This window comes from Lycorma delicatula, chromosome 3, assembly GCF_047948215.1.
Source record: "Lycorma delicatula isolate Av1 chromosome 3, ASM4794821v1, whole genome shotgun sequence".
Classification (NCBI taxonomy): domain Eukaryota; kingdom Metazoa; phylum Arthropoda; class Insecta; order Hemiptera; family Fulgoridae; genus Lycorma; species Lycorma delicatula.
In genome coordinates, this window is record NC_134457.1 from 186,846,553 (window position 1) to 186,869,409 (window position 22,857).

At 34.4% G+C, this 22,857-nt stretch overlaps 1 protein-coding gene and 1 long non-coding RNA gene across 3 annotated transcripts in view; one reads left to right on the forward strand and one right to left on the reverse strand.

The window, feature by feature from the left end:
• Positions 1-62: 62 nt before the first annotated feature.
• Positions 63-9,059, reverse strand: LOC142322295 (uncharacterized). The gene is made up of 3 exons (XR_012755815.1): positions 8,970-9,059; positions 7,647-7,796; positions 63-258 (listed from the first exon to the last, which is right to left on the reverse strand). It is a non-coding gene; the product is annotated as an uncharacterized LOC142322295 (long non-coding RNA).
• Positions 6,754-22,857, forward strand: part of Arf6 (ADP-ribosylation factor 6) — a 154,043-nt gene continuing 137,939 nt past the window's right edge. The window contains exons 1-2 of one of the 2 annotated variants that reach the window (XM_075361208.1): positions 6,805-6,880; positions 6,984-7,282. The gene's annotated coding sequence lies outside the window, so the exon portion shown is untranslated. Of the gene's footprint in view, positions 6,881-6,983; positions 7,283-22,857 lie in introns of both variants that reach the window. The other variant, XM_075361207.1, reaches the window with a different exon arrangement.

The following is a 22,857-nucleotide window of genomic DNA, read 5'->3' on the forward strand; positions in this document are numbered from 1 at the left end:
CCTTTTCTTGTGACGCCATCAAAAATATCATAGTGATTAAAAGATTGTGTTGTACTTAATTACAAGTGAGCAAAGTTCTAGTTGAAATATTAACATTAATAAGTATATAATTAATATTATCCATAATTACATAATAATATTTGATCAAGCAGTGAAACTCATTGATGTACTTTCTATATACTGCAATAACAGCTCTGTCACCCAAACTTACATTGTCTGAATTCCTCTTCAATCAAATCATTGCAGAAAAAACAATGTCTGTAAAGTAGAATAAAATAGTTTAGATGGAGAAAAACTGAACTACAATATGTAGTTCCCTCTATGAATCATGAGACCTTGCCGTTGGTGAGGGGGCTTGAGTGCTCAGTGATACAGAGTAGCTGGACCGAAGGTGCAATCATAAGGAATGATTCCTGAAAGAGGGCAGCAGCTCTTTCAGTAGTTGTTAAGGACATGAGTCAGGACTACTTAAACGGCCATATCAACATCACTCAGCCCTCTGAGTACTGTGCAGCTGAAATCAATGGAAAACTACAGCTGCTTTTTTTTCCAAGAAAATGTAGCTCTCCATTTTCATATAGCAACGATGGAGGCACCTTCCTTGGTAAAATATTCCAGAGGTAAACTAGTTCCCCGTTCGGATCTCCGGGTGGGGACTGCTAAGGAAGGGGTCACCAGAAAATTAAAAAATAGCATTCTACGAGTCGGAGCGTGGAATGTTAGAAGTTTAAAAAAGGTCGGTAGGTTAGAAAATTTAAAGAGGGAAATGGATAGGAAAAATGTAGATGCAGTAGGAATTAGTGAGGTTCGGTGGGAAGAGGAAAACGACTTTTGGTCAGGTGATTTTAGAATAATTAACTCAGATTCAAATAATTGGCAGGCAGGAGTAGGTTTCCTAATGAACAAGAAGATAGGGAAGACTGTAGAGTATTTCATTGCGATAGATAATGTAATAAGGATGAAATCAAAACCTAAACCGACAATTGTTAACGTCTATATGCCTACAAGCGCCCATGATGATGATGATGAGGTAGAGTGTGTATATGAAGAAATTGATGAAGCAGTTAAATACATAAAAGGAGATGAAAATTTAATAATAGTTGGAGATTGGAATGCAAGCATTGGAAAAGGCAAGGAAAGACATATAGTGGGTGAATATGGGCTGGGCAAAAGGAATGAAAGAGCAGACCGACTTGTAGAGTTTTGCACGAAGTATAGTTTAGTAATTGCCAACACCCAGTTTAAGAATCATAATAAAAGAATATACACTTGGAAAAAGCCAGGTGATACTGCAAGGTATCAGATAGATTATATCATGGTTAAGCAAAGATTTAGAAATCAACTCGTTGACTACAAAACTTACCCTGGAGCAGACATTGATAGCGACCATAATTTAGTGATAATGAAATGTAGATTGGGGTTTAAAAACCTGAAGAAAAAGTGTCAAATGAATCGGTGGAATTTAGAGTAGCTTGAGGAAGAGGAGCTAAAGACAATTTTTGAGGAGGGATGGAATATGTAAAGTAAGTTCTTAGGGCTGTAGGATGTAGGGGATATATCGAAATGAAACAACCAGCACTAGATAGGGAATCTTGGAGAGCTGCATCAAACCAGTCAAATGACAAAAAAAATATATAACAGTATGTTATATGTTCGTAAGATCTGAAAGAGAGTACTAACCATTGTTTGGTTATTCACCTCTCCACCATTCAAATGTTGCATTTGTTATTGGCAGAAAGACACTGTTCTACATAAGATATTATGTCTTCTATAATTCAGATAAAGATTATGTTGTAATATTAGATGTTATTCGTGAATAAATATTCGTTGGAAAAAAGACATTAAAAACCTGAAAAAAGTTAAAACAATGTAAGAGAATTAAAAACATTAAAACATAAATAATAAAAAGTGTGGAAAGTTTTTTTTTTTAAGATTGGGATTGACATGATTATTAACTATAAAAAGATTAAACTAGAATCTTAATTTTATGGAATACAAACATTGAATATAGGGATTTTTTGAAAAAGTCTGAAGCCTTATTTATACGAAAATCAAAAAGGAATCTCCACTTTCTGGCCTATTGCTACAAGAGAAAGAGAAAAAATTAAAGATAATGGTGAGTTTATTAATTAAGAGTTAGCTTAATAATTATAAAAATCAAATAAATTTAAAATAATGAAACAAATGTCATTTGTTTTCTTATAATTAATATTTATTAACATTCTTAACAAAATAACACATTATATAACATTTGTTTCATTTAATTAATATTATCCTCAACATGCTTGCGCATAGTAATTTCAGTCCAACTATTTTGTAATAAGTTATATTAATTAATTATTTTAATAAATGTTTTCATGGAACTTAGGTTTAAAATATAATTAATCATTATTTTGTATAAATATGCATTGAAACTAAAAATACAGTTACTTCAATGAAATTCATGAATCCAAATTATCATCAATTTTAGTTAATTCAGATAACAAAACATTTTGCTACGTAACATATTCAGTCAACTCCAGTTGTTTGGGGCAGCCATTTAAATGGATCAGTTTTGTAAAACAGAAATATATTGGTATAATTCATATAAAATCATACCAGTTTAATGACTCAAAACCTCACTTTTAAGGTCCAGTAGTTGTGTTTCTTTAGTTTATTCGTAAAATAACACAGTTTTATTAGTGATGCAAGTTGTTTAACCGTTGCCTAAATGCTGTAGGGAGGGAGGTAACTTCTTCTTAACCAGTGCAAGAAAAAAAAACATGGATGACAATTTTCTGAGATTGGCTGAGTGGTTAGGACAAGTTAAGCAAAAATCAAGAAAGATCCTGCTCAACCACTTGAATTGGAATAATAAGAAATTTTAAATCTATTTACCAAACGAAATTAATAAAAGCTACATTTTACAAGAAATTGAAGAAAATTTGTTGACTTCTTCTGCCCTAAAGATCTTGGCGCACATCTTAATTTGTTGAAGGCAATTAATTCAGTTCGTAGCTGATAGTTGGGAAAAAATAAAAAGTAACACATTCAGAAATTGCTTTGCTAAATGTGATTTGAAAGTCTATACTGATGAGATGCTGAAATATTTGATACTGAAGATAATGCTAACACTTATTTCCAGCAGCAAGTCAAAAATTTTTAAGTTTCAAAAGTCAACAAAAAAATAAAATGCTGAAATGAAAATGAAATAATCAAAAAGATTACTGAAGAACTGGATGAAATTGAAGATTATGCAGACACACCTACCTGAAAAGTTAAATGCTTATCTATACAAAATGCAAAAAAATTCATTGATGGACTTATAAGCAGAATTTTTTACAAGAAGGCAATGAAGGAAGCTACTAGCAGAACTGCAATTTGTGGAAAGCCAACTAATGAAAGGAAAGTTTTACCAAATAAGTGACATTGAAGTAGATATTTTTGTATTGTACTGACCATAAAAGGCACTCTTTAGTTTGAATCAAACCTCTATTTTGTTAAGTAAGCTTTGATTTTTATTAATGGTATAAGAGTAAAAAAACCGTTTATAATGTTTATGTAACTTTAATACTCTATTAGAAATAAAGTGTTAAATTATGTTTAATAATTAATGTACATTGTATTGTATTTGTGTAATCTCATTTTTTATTAATGTTTAATAGGGCTATATGGTCCTGGTCACAAAGTGTTCTGATTATCCAGAATCCACATAATTTATTATTTAATTCCTTGCTTTTCCTGAAACCATAGGTGATCATCTTACAGAGTTGCATTTTATAAACTTCATAGCAAAAGAAATTATAATAACAGTTAAATTGTAGTTTGTACAGTTAATATGAAAGAAGATTGGTTAATTTACTAATTAAAAACTTCTGTCATTAGTAAGAGAAAAAAGTAATTTTAAATTTATTTCTTATTACATCAGCCTGAAAATAAATACCATACATTAACTGGTTGTCTAACAAACTGATTATTTAACATTCAGACAAAAAATTATTTTATGTTGTTGATTTAAGTTAGTTACATCTTTAACACTTTAAATTTTAAATGGGCCCCTGACAAGTTATTGCCCCAATGGAAGCTCCACTATATTGACCATGGTAGCACTTGTCCATGACACGGCTGTCATTTAATTATTATTCATTAATTTCCAGTCTTATTATATTCTTATTGCAGTAATATTAAGATTTACATATATTAAGAGAAGAAAAAAAAATTGAGATGAAACTAAAAACAACAAAATGATTAAATATGTTAAATCTGTGCAGAAAATTGCTGATGACTGTGGTGCAGGAAACATTACAGAAGGTGATGATGTTTTGAAAATATGAAAAAAGCTGACAACAAACTTAATATTCTTTCCTGGCATTGGTTATTTATTTTTATATAGTGGAAAAAAAATGAAAAATGTTTAAAAAATTGATATTTTTAAACTTTGATTGGCTGCCTCACCTGCAATATTGCTCTCCCAAAGTATTTTTTGGCCCACTTGCATTACTACTATGCTTAGGAAGACAAAAAAATCAATTAAAAACTGTCCAATAAATTTTTGGGTAATTTTATGGAAGGGGAGAAGTTAACCAATTTTTTTTTTTAATGGTAAGGTACGCATGTTTTAACTTAACGTAAGGCGAGTGGTAGTGTCTCGGCCTTTTAACCGGAGGTTCCAGGTTTGAATCCCATTTAGTCATGGCATTTTCACACACGCTACAAATCATTAATCTCATCCTCTGAAGCAATGCCTAATGATGGAGCCGGAGGTTAAAAAACAAAAAAAAAAAGCTTGACATAAAGTGAGGGGTTACGTTTGCAAAATTTTGAGGAAATTGTTCACAAGAAACTATCTACCCCACCCCAAACCTTTACCAACAAATTGCGCCATTTACACAAGTCTCTGTGTCAAATTTTATCAAAATCGTTTATCCAGTCAAAATTTATTAAACTTCAAAAAAGCCAATGGATTTATGAATATAACCCTCACTTTTTTGGGGGGTGCCTGGGTCATGAAACCCATACCCCATTTTTTGACTAATTACCATATTCTACTTCTTCCAGCATAGCTCTAGAGCTGTGATGCCAGGAAAGTAAAAATAGTTTACATGACAAGATGTTGCCAAATTAAAAATTTAGCAATAAAATTCAATGGAATTCATATATTGAAGTTTAATCTACAAAATCAAGAGTTTTCAAATACTTAACAGTAAATACATTACCAGTGAAATATAAAACCAGAAAATGTAACAATGCGTGAGGAATGATGGAAGTCATATGTAAACTATTAAAGATGTTTGGGTTGCACTGTTGGAATGAGATTGAATCTCAAACAATCGTCAAAAATGAAAATCTATTACTGGAAGGTGAACTAATGAGAGAAAAAATAATGCCAATCTGATTCATGTATTGTAAAAAATTATGATTGTGGAGAAGATTGCTGTTATAATATTCCATTTAACAAAAAGATTAATGCTAGTTTTTGTCAAAATAATACATTTTATTAGTTTAATCAGTTGCTTACGTATGATTTAAATATTTAGATAAATGTCCAGTGTATAATACAGGTTACAAATTTTTAGTTTGCTAGATTTTAAACTGCAAATCTTTATAATTGGTAGATGAAGCTGTTATTTGATGAAAATCCATCAAAATAAAATATGTTAGAATTTAAAAAAAATCACAACAGCTGTTTTGGTACATAGTATTTGCAGGTGTACACATGAGGAAGGTACTTTTTTGAATAAATTTTGTGAAAATATAATAACATATTTTATTTCTTTTGAATTATTTGTCTATAATAAATTAGAATTGTTATTATTAATTGATAAACTGTAAATAATAGAAATGTCACTGTGTAACCAGCTTATGGAATGGTATAAGCTACATTAGCTTATTCAGAAGTAATCTTTTCTTGGCAATGAACATTTTTAAAAAAGTCAGATTAAATTTAAAGCCTTTTTTAAAATCAACTTATGTTGATTTTCTCTAAAGGAAATTTTTATTGAAACTCTTATTTCTAATATATAAAACAATAACTATGCTTGTGTACATTCCGATCTGAAGAATAATGTAATCTCTTTCTTGGGAGTTCCTCAAAAAGATACAAAAATGGGTTGACAGATAATTGTTTGGCACCTATGAGTATGAATCATGTTGACCAATATTTAAAATGTTGACTTATTCTTGTGTTATATTTACGATGTATAATCTCTTCTTAAAATAATGGTCACTTATTCTTACAAAATAATAATATCCACCTCTTTCAAACTAGATAACGAATATTGAATGCAACTCAACAATACCTTGGGTTGCAAGAAAAGTGCTTCTTTTGCCCTTTATGCTTCTATTGCCATTTTTAATAATTTACTGAACCATTTAAAATATAACATATTTTCTTTTATAGGAACATTACTGTCAGTGAATTTTTTAATAATTGTAAATGAAAAAAAAATTCTAAATTTTCCCCAGTCCATTTGACTTTTACAAATATTTACTCAAATAACTTACATTAATACCATACCAATAGTGAATTATTTTTTGTTTACTATTTTCATGTATCAAATTTTAAATATTTAATAAAAATAACTCATTTAAAATATATAGAATCTAAATGTTTGGATTTACTATGCATATTTTAAGATTGTTTAAAACACATGGTTCTGCCCAAAAAATTCAACTACATTTTATTAAAAATGAAGTTGTAATGAACATTATGGTCGCTGTCATCTGCAATAACGGTTCTACGAACTGACCGCGGTATTTGATGTTTGAAATTGACAGAAAGTAGAGATTTCTCTCATCTCTGCTAGATGGCATCAACGTCAGTGTCGCCAATAGTGGAAAGCGATGGAGTTGTTTGATGTGAGGGTGTTTGTGATTAAATGTATTTTTTGAATGTTTAATGGTAAGTAATTAATAATGTTTGTGAAATTTTTTCATATTGAACATTACGGTTATTTGCTTTATTAGTTCATTGTTAATGCAGAAGTTGAAAATGTCTTTTTCAGTTCCACATCGATCTAGGCTAGGTTTCCGTTAGGTCACCGCCATGAATGAGATCTACAGTTTTTAGTGGTTTTTTTTATTTGTTTCTGCCGTGAATTTAAGAAACAATAGTGCAATTAAATTTCCTGTATTAGTAATATTTTTTTACGTCCGTACAGAAATTCAACTTTTTTTTTGTGCGCAATTTTCTATGTGTGTGTCTAGACAACATAACCCATTTAGAAGAGTTTGTTAACACCATATGGTTTTAAGTGCCTTTTTCAGTTTTCTCGTGGAATATAGAGGAGTTTCTGGAAGAGAAGTATGTGTTATTTTTATATTAATCATTTGACTTAAGTATTTTAACCTGAAATTTATTTATTACTTCCTAACTTTCAGTATGAAATGTCAACGTCCATTATTTCCTGTGAAGTATGTATTCTATTATAAAAGTAAAGCTAATGCGATTATCAATTTCAAAATTTATGATACGTTCTATGAGTGACTGATTTTCAGAATTAAGTTTAATTTAATATTTTTCTAATTAAAATTGAAACATACAAGTGTAATACATTTCCCCCAAAATACTGCTAATACAATTATTGTCAAATATTTAAAATACTGTTTTATTTTTAAATAAACTAATATTTAATTTAATTCGAGCTTGCCGTCAGAAGTAGTGTTACCTTTATTTTGCAAAAATCCAGTTGCTGTTTACTTGTTTTAATGTTTTAGTTATTAAACAGTGGAGTAAGACTTAAAGCTGGTTGTTAGGATGTATTACAGCTTCTTTATGTTCCAATTCTATTTGAAATTTGAGAGTTAATCGTGGAGTTCTGTAAAAAAAAAACATTGTTTTTTACAGGCCTGGTTTTTTTATTGATAACATCAATGAAATCTATAAAATAAATATTCTGATTTTAATTTTAACCATTATTCATTATGATTCTAATATTTTATATATGTAAGCCATAAAATATCTTACATGTTTTCAAAGTAGAAATAAAGCCAATTTGGGGGTTTAGAAAGCATTTTTTAGGTTTTTTTTTTTCATTTAGCTTGATTGTATATTTTGTTGTTGGACCATTCCCTATACTCTCTCTTACATAATAAGAGAATCAGAACTTTGAATTTCAGATTGGTGTACCATTTCAGACACTTTATATTTCTAATTACATTGCTCTACTGCCGCTGATTTTTTCAGGCTTATGGTTTTTTCATCTAGTTCAAATTTATCTTCTATCAAATGTAATTTCATTTTTAGTGACTCACTCTGTGGGAAATCATTTCTCGTTGATATCATCTATGACTAAAGATGAATATCCTTATTTATAGGGTATCTTCAGAACTTTTACAAGTTCTGATGATATAATTTTGATTAAGTCATCGAATGGTTTGAAACTTCAGTATTACATTAAAAATAATTTGTTATTTCAAATATTGGGAATTGATCTATTTCAGCATATAATGTATAATTAATTTTAATTTATTAGCCTAATTTAAACTTGTAAATTTGATATTATTCTCTCATCTGATATTAAATAAATAATTATTTTGCATTTAGATTACATAATAATGTGAGTAATATTAATTGATTTTAATGAAATTGTTTTGTACTTTGTAGATTACTCTTTTGCATAGGTATTTCCCTGCTTCTCATGCTCAAGCCAATAAATCATTAAGGTTCCCATTTGTTGAATCCAGTTTGAAAGAAATATATTTTGTGAATTTAAAAAAAACCTGTGTAAAGATCAAAATAAACTTTCCCTTACCTCACAATCTGTTATTTTATAGAATATCATCAATTCTATAAAGGAATTAATAATTTAATTTAATTTAAGTCGCAGAGAGACTTGGTATTTCAGTATCATTGTTGCTTGAAACTCGGTAATCAGTTTTAACTTTATTATACTATTAATAGTAATGTTGGGTAGAAAAGTTTATCCTTAATTAGAACCTTTAAATTAGTTACTCTGTAAACTATGTTTCTAAAAATACTAAAATAATACCTTGGCATAATATTTTGTTTTGGGGTTTGATTAACACATCCTGGCCTAGTGAATCAGAGATGAAACTAGTTATGGTTGCACTAACTATTTGAACAAGAAATAAACTGCCTTAATCAATGAAGCTGTGCTACACTTCAAGCACTGTATGAATCAATTCGTTGAAATAGGGCTAAGCAAATTAAGAAATAGTTTGTTTATGGGTATTATATTAATTCGTAATTTTTGGTTGTATGTATTAATTAAGATTAAAATTATAAATTATTATCTGACTAATTTTATATGAAAATTTATACTAGCAGTAAGTTTGTGTTAATTTTCATCTGAACAAATTTCTGTGAATCACATTGGTTTCAGTTTTATTTGAAAGTAGAATTATCTCTTTTTGTAGTTTTTTCTCTATATTCAATTTTATTGTTATTTAATTACATTCTACAAGTAAACTGTTTTCTCCTTGTGTTTTTAAGGATAATTTTTGTGGTCTTTCTTTTTATTAAAACATTAGGTTTACCCAGTAGTGATATTAATTTACTTCTGTACTTACAGTGCTGGAATACTGTCAGAAGTATTATCATGCTATCAAAACAACTATTTGTATTTGTATTCCAGTGAAAATAAATAATTGAATCTGTTGTAATCTTTCAGCCTTAAATTGGATTTTTTAATTTCTAAACTTTTTCATTGAAGTTTTATATAGTGGGATGATGATATTAGCTTTTGTATTTGCCTTTGATTGCCATACTTTTATGCTCCCGTATATGCAATAAATTATAATATGTTTACTCAGTTGTACCCATTGTATTACCAGAGTTAGAAATCTCTACAGTGTTAAATTTATCATAAAAATTTAATGTAGAATAATTAATTTTGAAACCAATTTACTTGATGTTGTTAATTTATAGTCAATAATGTTAGTAGCTGATAACTGAATTATAAACAGTAGTAATAAAAAAAATAATTTTATGTTCAGTGAAGATTGATTTATAATATATTCTGTGATGCTACTACAAGTGGGTGGTTCAAATCAAGTTAAACATTTTAGATTAGATTATAGGAACCTGAATTTATTGAATTATCTTCATCCACTAGTAGGCTTTTTGTGCCATTTCTAGATGGGAAGCATAGTCCCAGACAAATCGCATAACACTAAGGAAGTTGCTTCACTACTGCCTGTCAAGTTGGCACAAATGGACGACCGCCTTAAGAAATCAAGGTTGTGTACTATCTTTGTCAGGAACAAATAAATGTATGTTTCTGTTTAATTTCATTTGCTAGTAAATTGATTCGTCTGATATCCCTGAATATCTTTTGCAGAATTTTCGATTTTGGGCTTATAGGTAGATGTATGTACCTTTTATTTATGAATGTACCTTTAGGTTGTTATCAATCTGGATTGATGAATTAATGGATTGTGATTGGGTGCACTGTCTGTTGAGAGGTAGTATAATTTTGAAATAAAATTGTTATTTTTTAAGGAGAAAAAATAAGGAAACATTTGTTTGTGTCTTTTAGTTAAGTATTTTTATTTAATAATATCTGGAAAACTAATTTAAAAAGCCAAATTATTTTTCAGTTTCTTATTACTGTTTTATGATTTTTGTTTTTATTTTAGGACAAACAAATTTCTACTGCAAAGAGGCCTAATTTTTATAAATTGATATGGTAATTTTTTATAAAATTTTCAAATTAATGTCATATTAAATCTCTTTACTTAAATGATTTTTGCTCTGATCAGAGAATGGTGTGATTGTTTATGAATTCTTTTTTGATTGTACATTTTATTTAATATTTTTGAAGTCCATTTGCACTTGTTTATATATTAAAAAAAAAAAAAAAAAATATATATATATATATATACATACATGTATGTTTAAGAGAGTATCTGTAGTAACCAGTTTTATTGATTTATAACTACGTGCATTAGATAGTGTTTGCACATAAGTGCAGTGATACATTTTGTTGTATGAAATCAGAGCATGTTCTGAAAGAAAAACCAGTTACGTCAAGTAATTCTTAGAGATACAGATGATGTTTTTATTCATTTTAAGTGGCCGAGTTGTGGCCCAGTTTACTTAGTATTTTTTTCATTTTTTTACATATATTTTGTACAGTCATTTTTTATTATTTTATTTACAAAGAAAGTTGTGACAACTGTTATTGAAATCTGTAATTATAAAATAAAATTGTTTGCTAAAAACCGTGAAGTATCATTTTAGCCAATCCTAGTGTGAATATTTTTCTTATTATTTCATAAGTGTTGTTTATTTATTATTATGTTTCGTTTTATTTTTGTCGTTTGGTTTTTTAATATACTAATTCTAAACTATTATATATTATTTATGATCTTTTAATGATCAAAATGGCCATCGAGTTTTAGATTTATAATACATTTTTATTATCTGTGAATCCTTAAAGATTGTGTAAATGTGTCCGTCCACATTAGTCAAGAGAATCAGATTATTATTTTAATTGCTAAAATTATTATTTTATCGGTAGGGAGATATTAAAAGGCAGTTACCATAAAAGTCTAGATGTTTGCTCAACATCAGACTTCTGATTCTTGAATTGGAAGATGCTACTGACTGGGCCTTCAAGGTCATCAATATTTGGAATGGAATGGAATGCAAAGTTGGCAGGAGTCTATTACTCCCTACTTTATCGCAGAACCTGGACAGAGTCCCTTGCTGCTGGATCTTTCTAGTCGGGCTTGTTTTTAAAAGGGTTATTTTTTAATCTCGGATCTAATTTTTCAAGTTTTGTCTATTATTATTTTAGTGAATTTAAGACGGATTTAATTGCATTCCAATCCGTTGTTAAACCAGCGTTATCGAACCCATTTCATGGGCCGACCGCGGAAGGCTAGGCTTATAAAGCCTGTCCTCCCGACGTAATTCCCCTTCAGACCGTCCACTGAAGTCCTTTCGGTGCTAACTCTTTAATAGGCTAGCAGGAATACGCCACAACGGGGCACTAGCTATAGGGAGGGAGCAATGTGTCCCCTTTTCCGGAGGAGTCGCAATTGCTGGGTTATTTTATCTTACTGTAAGTTTAACTTACAGATGGTGATACCTATTCGCGATCGCGGTTTTGGGGCGGCGATTTTCTGGAAAGAAGTAAACAGCAATTATTCTCTCCACGTAATTATTAACCTTCAGACACGCGTGTGTCTGAGAAGGGGTTGGGGGGACCGCGTGGCCGCAGTGAAGAAACCATTTGTTTTTGTGGTGGCTGTTGGCATCTGCAACAAAAGAAGCAGAACACACACACGAGATAAAAAAAAAAAAAAAAAAATTTAATTTTTACTTTCCTTTCGACTGGCAGGATGAGACGGCACGACGCGTCGTTCCACATCCACGTTTCTCCCGTTTCTGAAACAAGAGAAATAGAACAAAACACACGCGAGAAAAAAAAAAAAAAAAAAAAAAAAAAAAAAGAAAAAAAAAAAAATTTTTAGACCGCGTTTTTGTTTTGTGCGCGACTTACCGTATTTGAAGTCTTCAAACTATATAACTCGCGAAAAAACTATTCACTCGCGACCCCGGAAACGCGTCTGACGCACTATTCCGTTTATGGCTCATGCGATATGGAGGCCCCTAAGCCTGGTTTGTCGATTTTCGGCTACCGCACCGCACCATCACGGTGGTTCGTCCAGTACGGCGTGAGGCCGCTTCCTTACAACTGTCGGAGTTGGGTCCTCTCTGCAGATGTCCCGAAGATGACTGTGTTCGGACACAGCCGCTCTCCCGAACAGTCTGCGCGCCTGCGCCACCCCCACCTCGGACACGGATTGAAATCTCGCATCAGATCGGAGAGTGGCATTCCTGACGAACCACGGAGCTCCAAAGATCGTCCGCAACGCGATGTTTTGGACGGCCTCGATCTTCTTTTGAAGCGAGGAGCTCAACATTGCCCCCCATGCCGGGTAAGCATATGTTAGAATCGGCAGTACGTACAGCCGAAAAATGAGAAGCTTAGTTGCCAGTGGGTATGGGCTGGCACTGTTCAGCACTGGGTATAGTGAGGCTCTGGCGGCCTTAGCCCTCCGGGTCGCATAATTTACATGTTCGCCGAAGGTAAGCCGCCTGTCCAACACCACCCCCAGGTACTTAACTGTTTTCTCAAAAGGGATTTTCTCCCCTGAGATTTCCAGCTCTCTGGTCGGTTTTCGTGTCTTGCATGTGAACATCACGGCCACCGATTTTTCACCGTTGACCCTGATTCTCCACATGTCGAGCCACGGTTCCACTAAGTCCAGCTGCCTTTGGAGCCTCCGGACCGCGTAATCCACATTTGCGGATTCGTAGAAATATGCCGTGTCGTCTGCGTAAAGGGCCGTTTTGACCCCTTCCGACAGCGGCATATCGTTCACGTACAAAGTGTACAAGAACGGGGAAAGTACTGCTCCTTGGGGAACCCCAGCGGCTATTTCTCTGGTGGAGGAAATCGTTTCCCCTACGCGCACGACAAAATGTCGGTCTAGCAGGTATGACCGCATCAGTCTGACATAGCGGTAGGGGATCGCCGATCGCGCTAGCTTATAAAGCAGCCCGCTATGCCAAACTTTGTCAAAGGCCTTGGCCACATCCAGAAAAACGGCTGCAGTCACCCGTTTCCTGTTCAGGCCTCCGACAAGGTCGTCTATTATTTTTACCAGTTGGAGGGTGGTTGAATGACCCTCCCTGAACCCAAATTGCTCGGGCCGCACTTCTCCCTCCATGTATTGCCTCAGTTTTTCGAGAAAAATCCTCTCGAACAACTTAGACAATACCGGTAACAGGGAGATTGGCCTATAATTCCGTGGGAAAAGTAAACTTTTCCCCGGTTTGGGTAAACATACGACTTTGGCCGTTTTCCAACAATTCGGGAAATATCCAACGTACAAAATGGACGTGAATATCACCGAAATTGCTGTAATCACGGAGGCCGGTATGTTCCGGAATGCACGGGCGCTGATCCCGTCGACACCCGGGGCCTTGTCGGGGCTTGTGGCCTTAATGGCTGCGGAAACTTCCGCTTCAGTGACTTGGTCAATCTCTAGAGGGGCGTCCTCCACCTGTGAGAAATAATCTACAAGAAAGGATTCCACCTCGGTTGTGTGCTCGTCGTTCGGGGAGGGAGGGGGGTTTGGAGTGAACTGCTCCTCCAAGGTATCGGCGAATACCTCGGCCCTCTCCGCCTCCGAGTATGCAAGAAAACCTCGCTGCCCCACAACCGGATGGCGAGGCTTCTTCCCTTCTCGCAGTCTCCTGTTCAACCTGAACACCGAGGAGATGTCGTCAGAGACCGAGGCGAGGTATTTGTTCCACGAATCCTCTCGATGGCTTGTCAGCAGTTGTTTTACCCTGTCCGTTTGATTATAAAAGGCCCGCTTATCAGCGGGGGACAGGGTGATTCGATATCTCCTCCTCAGTCGTCGTTTCTCCGTTATGGCTTCGGAGATATGAGGAGGGAGGTCGTTTCGAACAACTGCTCGAGTTTTGGCCGATGAACTGCCTGCCAGGGCCTCGGTCATTGACGACGTGACGCGCCCGACAGTGTCGTCGATTTCCTCCGGGGTGTTCAGGAGCTCAGGATTTACCGGCCTGTACTCCCGCTGGAGGGTCTCGTAGAACCTTTTCCAGTTGACTGACCTTCGGGGTATAGGCGGGGGATCTCGGCCACCCCCTGCCTGACCTAGTTCCAACAGGACAGGGGAATGGTCCGAGCTGAGGTCTTCTATCGTTTCAATCATGAATGGGAGGGTACCCCCCTTCATGACTGCGATATCCAGCACGTCAGGCCTAGATCTGCCTGAGCGATGCACGAACGTGGGCACCTCAGGGCCTACGACGACCAAGCGGCGGGCTCTCGCCCTTTCGTACAGCAATCTGCCATTCGGATTTGTCAGAATGCTGTTCCATGACACGTGTTTGGCATTGAGGTCGCCCATGAGTATCATGGGCCCATCCCAATTTTCCAGCACGGCATCCAGATCTGCGCCGGTTACCGCGTCGTTCGGCTTGCTATAAGCCGAAACCAGCCGATACACCGTGCCCAGATGCTCCACATGCACACACGTTTGCTCCATCACGTTTGTATGAAGAACAACGCGCGTATGCATGTGGCGTCTGTGGACTAAAACCGCAGTTCCACCAGAGGTGCGAGATCCGGGTCGAACTGGCCTATCCGTCCTATATGTAAAATAGTTCCGAAGGGTCAGTTGCTTGTTTGGGTTCAAGCACGTCTCAGACAACAGTATCACGTCTATCAGTAGATCCTCGGACAGACGGCATAGTTCCTCCGTCCGGCCTACTACTGAGTTGGCGTTCCACTGCAAGAGTCTGAGGGTGGGCCTAACCATACCTGGACAGTACAGCCATGAGGCACTCTATTAAGGACTGAATACAGTCCTTGAGAGATTTTGCCTGGAGCAGGCGTGGCAAAACCATCATGATATGTGGCAGGATATCCTTCACTGTCATCTGCGACAGGAACTCCATGCCAGTGGTCTCCAACGGGGTAGCCGGTTTCGGATTGCCGCTGGAGGTGCCTTTTGGCGCGGCCGCCCTTTTGGTGGGGCGCGGGGCCACAGGGGCCGCGGTGTTTTTAACAGCCTGCTTGGCCTTCCCAGCCGGAGCAGGCTTTGCCTTTCCCGTCGAGGAAGGCTTGGCCTTCTTCGCCGGGGCCGGCTTTGTCGCCGCCTTTTGTTTCACCACCTTCTTGGTGGTCGCCGCCGGTTTTGGCTTGGCGGGTGTTGGGGAGGGTACCTCCCCTTTTTTCACTACCGCCTTGGCCACAGGTGCCGGCACCTCCGGTTTGGGGGCTGATTTTCCCCCACCGGCAACACGGGCCCAGCTGCGGCCGTCAACAGTCGCGGGCTTTTTAATGCCCTTGACCTTATTGACTTGCTCCTTATAATAGGGGCAACCCCGGTAATTAGCCGGATGAGACCCCTTGCAGTTAACGCATGAGGCTGGTTCCTCACGCGGCTTAACGCATGTGGCAGTGTCGTGGTCCCCACCACACTTGACACATTGCTGGGCCCTCTGGCAGTAATTGGACGAGTGTCCAAATTTCTGGCATCTGTGGCACTGGGGTGGCCCCCCTCGTGACACAAACGCAGTCACTGCGACCTTGCAGTAAAAAATACTGCCAAGGTCATAAATGGTCCGGGCCGAAGGGGTCCTCTTAAGGGCCACCAGGCAGGTCGGGGTTTCCCGACCGTCCCTTGTGAGGAGCTTCTTAACCGAAACCACCTCATAGCCAAGGGAGGTCAGTTCCTCCCTTACTTCCTCCGGGGCAGCCCCATAGGGGATTCCCCGTATAACCACCTTCAGCTCCCTGTCCTTCGGGAGCTGAAAGGAGTGAAAGGCGATTCCCTTCGAGTGCAGAAAACTCTGCACCGCCCGGTAATCCGCCTCGCTGCCCAGCTGCAGCCTTATCGAGAGCCCGGTGCTTTTAGCCACCAGGCGCCCCCCGATCCGCGACTTAATGTCGCGCGCTAATGCTGGCCACTCCTTCGGGCAGTCCAGCATTATTGGCGGGATTTTCTCCCGCCTGACGGTAGCAGGCTGTGATGGGGCCCCATCATCAGCCTGCGGGTTGGCGGCTGCTGCAGCCTTGCTGCAGCCCGCTACGGGCTCCGTCTCCATAGGAGGCGCGGAGTCCCGGCGTTTCTGGCGCTTCCTAGCGCCAGACCCGCTTTCCTCTCCACCGACGGACAGTTCCGGGGTGGGAGAACGGGGTGGGGCAGGCCTTACTTTTCCTTCCATTGAGGAAAAATAAAGAATAAAATTTAAAAATTAAAATTAAACTTAATTAAACACTTCTTAATGTACACTTGCTGCAAAATAAAATCACTGACAAGAAAAATCAAAACAAGATATAACCTGTAGACCTAAATAGGTACAGATTATATCAAACAATTTAAAATAAAATTATTTTTAAATCAGCACAATAGTCCTATAATAATAGGCTATTAACTTAATGTGTTCGTAATGACTACAAGAGTTCACTTTACATTATTATAGAAATTTGAATAGAATAGAAATAAAATTAAGAAAAGGATTATCCTTTTCTTAATGTAACTGGCCTGTAATCCAGGTAGCTGGCCGCCCGGCTGATATCCTAGCAGACCCTTCTCACATTGTCTGGCGACGCAGGTAGAAGAATTGTTGAACACCTGGCAGGACTGGTTACAACTCACAATCACAGAGCACAATAAGACACAACCTTTCACTACAAGAGCCAAGGATGGAATCATCAATATTTCATGTGTAGGTTTTCTTACATAGTAAGAAAAATTCTCTTAATTAAAATTTATTTTGTTGATCGAGTACATACCAGCCCCTGGAAATACAATTTTCTCGGTAATGAGATAATGTTTCTTCAGAAAATTAAGATTTTATCTAATGTTTAACCTAACTAGAAAATTATATTTGAAATATGGCAAAGTATAAATATTTAACAAACAATATCTTAAGTACATTTTTTAGTCAGTAATTTTTGGAAGTAAGTTTTATCTTAGAATTTTGTAGGAAATAGTTGAAAAAAATTACAGTTATCTAACTAGCATAGTTATCGACATCCGTTATTGTTGATAGGTATTTCTAATTTATTGAAACAGTATAGTAAATTTAAATTCTAATTAAATGTTTGATTATTTAATGTGAAAATATTTACCAACTTTGTGTATTTATTAGTGAATCATTTTGGCTAGTCAAAAGTTTAATGCAGTGTAGATTTCTTCTTTGAAATTATAACGACTGTCTTTTATTGGTTCTTGTGTCTGCTAATGTTTATTAGAATTATATTACTTCATCTCCCGACACTCTACAAAGCATTATTCTAATTACATTTGTTGTTATTTGCGAATATTTTATGATATTAGTTTCTATGGAATATGTTAGTTGGCAGGGTCGGATTTAGCGTTTGAACCTCTCCCTGGAAAAGTAAAAAATTGCACCCTTATGGAACAAGTAAGCATTCTAAAAAAAGGTACATGGTCTTTTTTACATTTTTTAGCGAACGTCCAAAAAACAACAGTGTAACTCAGTAATTGACACAAATACTTATAACAGTTCACGTAAAATACTTCATTAAAAAAAAAAAAACAGTTAACAGGAGTATAATTCAGAACATGCTTAACGCTGATAATTTTTAAAATTTACGACTTCGGAAAAAAAATTTAAACGGACTTCTCGTCGGGATTTGAATAATTTTTCTTTTATTTGAAAGTCAGCTCTTGATGATATTTTCTAAAAAAAATTCGATTTTGTATGACAGGTAGTAAAGTTTTTACCGCTATTTACAAACAGACTTTACGGGAAAATAGCGTTTTGTCCGAAAAGTTGACCTTATTTTAATTTATTACGCGTCTAATTATCGTACAGATTTGAAATTGGTCTCGTTGTGGAAGGTATTAAATAACGTTTCAGGTGTTATAAAAAAAATCTTCTGTACTTTTTCAACTTTCGGACTTTGAACAATTTTAGTACGGAATTTCGCTGAAAAAGACGAAAAATTGATAAAACATTGAATAACGAATATTTTACTTCGGAAATCGAAAAAATCGCTTCGAGGTGTTTCGGCTCCTGTCCTGGGCCACCTTCGTATCAAATTTTGTACCTGTAGGTGCAGCGGTCTCTGCGCGCGCCCACACACACACACAGACATTGCCTTTTTTATGTATAGATTACTGGAGTAGTGCCTTGAAAGTTTTGTGGTCATAAACTTAGATTGTTTATTGTTTTTTTAGAATTTTTTTAAAAAATTTCTCTTTTCAGAAACTCCGTTGCGATTTTTTTCTCTCATTTTGTTTTACAATTTTGCTCCTCTCGATTTTTTTACTCCGTGCTGGGGTACGGACTAACGGAGTGTTCGTCCGACCCTGTAGTTGGTGTATATTTTATACTTGTGCGTATTAAATTTTGTCTTGTGTAATAATGTTACTTATATTAGCATATTTTATCAATTGGAATCGGGTTTAATACAGAATTAAAGAATTTAATTCATTTTTCATTAGAATCATTCATAAATTTTATATATTCTACAGAAAAAAAGATGGACAAATGAAATTCATAAAATCTTAATGAAAAATGTTTTGTGAATGTTTTAATATTAAGGTTAATCTCCTAACCTTTTTTTATCAATTTCTTGCTTAGGATTTACTTCGAAAGGCAACGCAGTTTAAATTATCTCAAAAAATTAAAGCCTTTGATATTTACTTTGGCTTTTTTATTGTTTGAATAGTTTTAACTTTTATATTATACTTTATTTATATTTTTTTATATTTGAACTTTTTAATTTTATATTGCTGCATTCACATAAACTGTAAACGAACTAAATGAAGGTGTGAAATCTTTTACAGAATTTTCGAAGAAAAGTACGGTAATAATTTCGGTTGCATGGTGTGAGTGGGGATAAAAATTAATTTTGTTTATGTTTTGAGATATGAAGATTACGAAAATACCATTCACTTAATTTGTGGTTTCCTTATATTTTTATTTATAGGCTTATGTTAGTCGCTCGAAAATCTCCTAAACTACTACATCAATTTCATTGAAATTTTGTAAGCTGTTTTAGTGTATCTGAAGTTGTGCATGTGAAAATTTGATGAAGATTGGTCGAGTCATCCTTCATTAACGTTCAATTTAAGGTCGAAGAAATTTGAGCGAGGCAAGTTAGAAGCTGATTTGTTATGATGCTGCAAGTTGGATTGTTGACGTTTCTTTATCTAGGGTATCTATTATTAGAAATTTTATTCGGCGAATTATAGTACATTGTAGTGCGTTTTTGATGTGTGTGTTTTTATTTATGGATAAAAGATTAAAAAAAAATTTGATTAGATCGAGTTGATACTTTTTCAAAAGGAAACAAAATAAAATAAAAAGTCGGTCTTCTTGCGCAGACGTGCGCAATATATATTTTTTTCTTTTTTGAGATATATGAATAAGTTGTCGTTTTTTGAATTAAAATTATCTTTATGATTTTAATTTAAAAAAGTCGATATTTGAAATGAGTAGTGAAAATTATTTTTGTAAAAGCTTTATTACACGTAAAATATGTATGTGCATATACTTGCATGTAGTGCATGTAAACTTGATATTATTAGCGTTAAGGTTAAGGAAGAAACTTGAAAAAACGTTTTTATCTTAAGTTTAAACCTCATCAGAAAAAATTAAATTTGAAGGGAAAATTTAACTTTATGGTATGTTGATTAATTTTATCGTTCACTCTATTAAAAGGTAGTTTTTCCAGTGAGTCACTGCTCACTAAATACTGGTAACGTAACCCTACTGATTCATGCCAGCTGATTATTACTTATTAATCATTCCAACCTTGAATTTCATTCAGTCTTATATCAAAAGTAGTAATATCTTTAACAGTCTTATGTATAAATTTGTAGTTTTTTCTGTTGAAAATCAAATATATTCAATTTTTATTGCATTTTTTCCAGATGATTTATGTTATTAATTTTTTTATTAGTTAATTAAATAAAATTGTCATAGGGAACCTTTATTAGTATGGAGGCTGAATTATGTACTATGGATATTTTTATTACTTTAATAAATGTAATCGGTCTATTTATCTCCTTAAGAAATACAATTTTTAACTTTGGTCATTATTTAGATACTAGATCTGTTAAATATTGACACAAGTTTTCTATTTTTTTTTTCTGTTTGAGCGGTGTATCGAGTCGCATTCTAAAAGTTTCTTTAATTAATTCAAAAATCTAATAACTTAAATGTAATTAGCAGTAATTTTTCATCATGAATAGGCCCGACTGGAACAGTTCGTGCCCTTGCGCGCTCCAGTGTGGTTAATTAGTTAGTTTAGACATGTCTGGGTCGTGGATTAAAGAAAAGTATCTTTTTCATAAAATTTCATTTTCATACCTGATATTTACCATTACTATCGTGGACTTTTACATTGATAAAAAGATTTCTAAGTCTTTTTTTTTTGAAGTGGAATTTTGTTGCTTGCTGGGGGTCTTCATAGTTCACAGAAGCGGTATTTTTAATTCGAGCAATAACTTGAAATTATATGGGGGGCTGTATCTGAGAAGTAAATTTCTATGGAACACCTAGAGAATTGCATACTTGTTACAAAAGTTATGAAATTGGTACGAGAAATGAACGAAGCAGATTTAATGATTATATTCCTACAGGTTTGATATTTTTTGGGAAATATACTCAAATTATTGATTACAATACTCATTAATAAATTGCTGGCTGTATTATTTCAGTATGATAATGCTCTTCAAGTTAATATTTTTTTTTTATATAACTTTAAAAATGAATATTTTTATTTTAGAAGACTTGATTGCCCAGTAGTGTATGATGTTGAGTACTTTGCACAGGTAAATTTTTATTTGTTAATTTTCTTTATCTGTATATTTGTTTGAATTTGCATTGTCTTTTTCGTCTAACAGATGAAGTATAGAAAAATACAGTCGAGATAATGAAGCAATTTTATTTCGATTCGTTTAACATTTATTTAAAAAACGATATCAGCCGATCGGGATTCTAGTTCGACCGGCTATTAGGTTTTGTATTCTTCTATTTTCCTTGAAAAGCGTTAAATTTAATTCTTGATCTATAGAGACTGTCAAAATAAGTACTTTTTGAGGTAAGCATTCTCTGGCGACCGGTTATCCTTTTGGTTCTTCTTAACTCGGTATAATTGTTAAGTGCTGTAAATTTGTTAGTAGAAAGATACAGTGACTAATGTCGCTGAATAAAATTTTACCAATAGTTGCACAGTGATATAACATCAATGATTCAAATCATTCCGCAGCAAAAGTCGACTGTTCTTCTGAATTATCTTTCCTTATTTTTTAAATGCTATAAGAATGAAATTAAAACATACTTTTACAGATAGCGATTGAATATAATTAAAATAATAATTTTCATACTTTTTATTATTTATTTTTAAGATTGAAAAATGGCCCAGGGTTAGGAAGGCTTTAGTCAACCATAATCTTCGTAGTTCTTCGAATTATAACTTTCATCGACTGATTTCGATGTTCTGGAGTTGTCTAAATAGTTACTGCAGCTTTCTTGATTCGGAGTCCGTAAGCAGCTGCATCGCTTGTGTAGTGAGCGCACACGTAGCTTATTTCTTCCGTTGATCGCCAGACCAGAGTGTATTCTAATTGATATCAGAATGGTGATCGAGGATATTATTGAGCAGTCGTCAGTGTTAAAAGCATAACTGGTCTCATAGTGCTGAATTATTAATCTTTCGTATAGCTTTTGGGAATGTTCAGAAACCGGTTAAGTAATATAGTGTTTTACTTAGGTAGATATCGACACTTATTTGAATATGTTCGTATGTGATGGTTATACTATTTTTGTAGTCTCAAACTTATTATTTTTTTTCTGTACAAAACAGTATTTTTTACTGATTTCGGGATGACAGAGATATATTCTATTTTACGGACAATTTTTCCATCATAAATTCTATTGGAACGTCAAACTTGTGTACCAGACATTCTTTGTTAGTTATTTTCAGTTGTTTACTATTATGGCTTATTATTATTTATTTAATTAACACGAAAGTTGATATTAACTTAAAATTATTAAAAGATTCCCTTTTATATTAACTGGAGTTGTTTTTCTGAAGACCTGTCTTCAGCGGAGTTTCCTTAGCATTGTTGTTAATGGTATTAGTCTTTAAAAACTTTAGGAACCCGTTAAATCGAATCAGTTAAAATTCATTCTGCGTAGTGCTTCGTTTAATATGCTATTTTTGTTAGATTTTGAAGGTTTGTAAATTTCATACTACTCAAATGTGTCGAGATCAAGTAAAACTAAGTTCGTAAAAAAAAAGAAAAAAGTATTAATATAATAATCAATATCTCCTGATATAATTTAAAGTAGATTTAACTACTATTCGTGGAATTGCAATA